This window comes from Penaeus japonicus, unplaced genomic scaffold (assembly GCF_977035675.1).
Source record: "Penaeus japonicus unplaced genomic scaffold, GWHDUDI00000001_assembly GWHDUDI00000022, whole genome shotgun sequence".
NCBI classification, from domain to species: Eukaryota; Metazoa; Arthropoda; class Malacostraca; order Decapoda; family Penaeidae; genus Penaeus; species Penaeus japonicus.
The window spans coordinates 24,133,751-24,136,250 of NW_028234424.1; the positions used below are offsets into that span (position 1 = coordinate 24,133,751).

Genomic DNA, 2,500 nt, shown 5'->3' on the forward strand with positions numbered 1-2,500 from the left:
CGTTAACACTATGTAAAATCTAGATTTTATGAAGCTACAACCTACACACTACGTAATATTGCATAGCAAACTTATGATTATTACTAGTAATTAGGCATGGTAAATTTTAGGTAAATATTGCGAAAAAAACGCACGTTCAAATTTGCGTTTATGTAAAATCAAGAATTGCTAATTGCAATCTACAAAAGTACATAATCTTAGGGTGTAAAATGTGTCAATGATATTAGAAGTCTAATTCATCACGTAGAACCCTGACATTAGCGATGCGGTGGGAAAGACGCCTGTTTAGATTACTAATATTCTATTCGTACATTATATAATAATTAGAGTGATTGAGTGGGAGGGAGAAACGTTCCCCGTTAGTAATTCTGCCCGGTGCAATCCACGTAAATTTTACGTATGTCCCTCACGTTGCCATTCTATCATACTTGCATAGAACGTAAGCTTTACACAGAAAGCTAGCTTGGTAATTATAATCATTGTAGTCTAAGTAAGCAGTACATTAAAATCCCAACAATTTTAAACTACTGCCTACTCTAAATAAGTACGATTTACGTGCTGTGCTTTCTGGAAATAATGATGCTAAGGATGTAAGATTATAGTGTTGATGATGGTGATGATGATAATAATGACAATGGTGATGATAATGACAATGGTGATGATGATGACAATGGCAATAGCAGTGAACAGCAGTTGGCAGATTGAGCCCCGTCCACGCTCGTTTGTTTCCACTGTCGCCTGGCAGTCACTGCCGTATCGGGGCATCACGGGAGGTAAGCTCAGATCGTGTAACACGCTGACGCAGGCGGGCTCGCCTCAGTGCAAATAAGCCCAGCGAAGCATCTGCTCCGCACATCTAGCTTATCCTTATGACAGTGACGATGAAGATAATGATGACGATAGTGATGACGATGATGATGATGATGATGATAATGACGATGATGATGGTAATGACGTTGATGATGAGGATAATAATAATGACAGTGACGATGACGATGATGGTAATGATGATAATGATAATAACAATGATTATAACAAATAATGGCTAGCAACAATTACAAAATATATTCTGCTGGTCATCCAATAACCTTTAATAAAACAGAACAGTTGGGAAAAGGATCAAAAAGATTCGTCGCAGAAGACGCCGACACGTCATAGAGGAAATTGGGAAGGGGATTGATTTGTTATCTATTTTCGCTGTGCTTGTACATTTGTAATTCATTGAATTCTGGAGAATCGATCTTGTTATTGTCATTTTTTGTCTGTGACATTGTTGTTGTCATATCTTTTATCATTATCGCTGATGTATATATGATTACAATTAAAATTAAGGGAACACAAACCATGATAATAACTATAATGGATACACTAATAATGGTAACGCTAATAATGACATTAGCCATCAATAAAATTGATGATCATAGTAACGATGAAATTGGCAATAGTGATGTAACTATTGAAGAAGACGGTTATGATATTGATACTTATGAAAATGATGATGATGATAACATTAATAATGACAATGGCAATGACAACAATTATAGTACCAAGATTACTACCACTATCAAGAATGATCATAGTTCTCAACTTTATCATTTTTATTGACATGATTATTTTTTCGCCCATACTATCAATTTTTCTGCCAAGCCGTAATTACCTATCACTCAAGTTCTGAAATATCAATCAACATAAAAAGAGCGATGAACCAAGAGTTAAGTTTGGTCTATTCTAGATAAGTGTGGTCGTTGGTTGCATGATCTATTTTTTTCAGTGTGTACAGCTTAAGATTAAGCTAAATCGTATGCAAACCCATCCCAGAGACATCTCTTGTAATTATAACTGGGCTGAATATAGATTATCATCATCATCATAGACGGATGGGTCGAGTACGACCCGCCGTGGCCCCCCGGGTGATAAGATCACGCCTTAGAAGGGTAGACAGGGACGTCTTCTTACGAAGAAAAGAACTAAGTAGGGGTCCCAAGTTTCCTTTCTTAGCTCGCAGTCTCCAGCTAACTTGGAGGAGGCATCTCCGCCGCGGATAACAGTTGCACTGTTGGGCGCCGGACATGCGTGATGACAGGAACCAGAGAAAAATGGTTGTACCATAGAAAGCTTCCTGACACCATCCACCATTCTGCTGCCAATGGTTTCACCGTGACCCTGGTACGGGGCCCTAACAGGTACTACCAACCTGGGCAGGGTTGGACCTGAGAGCAGGTAAGGTTAAGGGGTGACTGTACACTCCCCAAAACTCTGGCTTTCCCAAGCCTGAGTTCCTTACCCGGTTGCAGTTTAAGGTCCTACCCAGGACCAAAATATAGATTATAATCTCTCTGTATTTTGTATGTGCTACTCCAAAGCCAACTTGATAATCAGCGTAGTAGCAAATCCATCCTCACCAAGGTGTTCTTACTAAGGTAGCTGTTAATTAATCAATTCATTAAAGTTATTGGTGGTGTGATCATCACTATTATCATTATTATCCTCGCTATGATTT

At 38.6% G+C, this 2,500-nt stretch overlaps 1 protein-coding gene across 1 annotated transcript in view; it reads right to left on the minus strand.

The window, feature by feature from the left end:
• Positions 1-2,500, minus strand: part of LOC122257451 (peptidyl-prolyl cis-trans isomerase B) — an 11,426-nt gene that overhangs the window by 7,508 nt on the left and 1,418 nt on the right. The gene's annotated exons all lie outside the window — the stretch shown is intronic.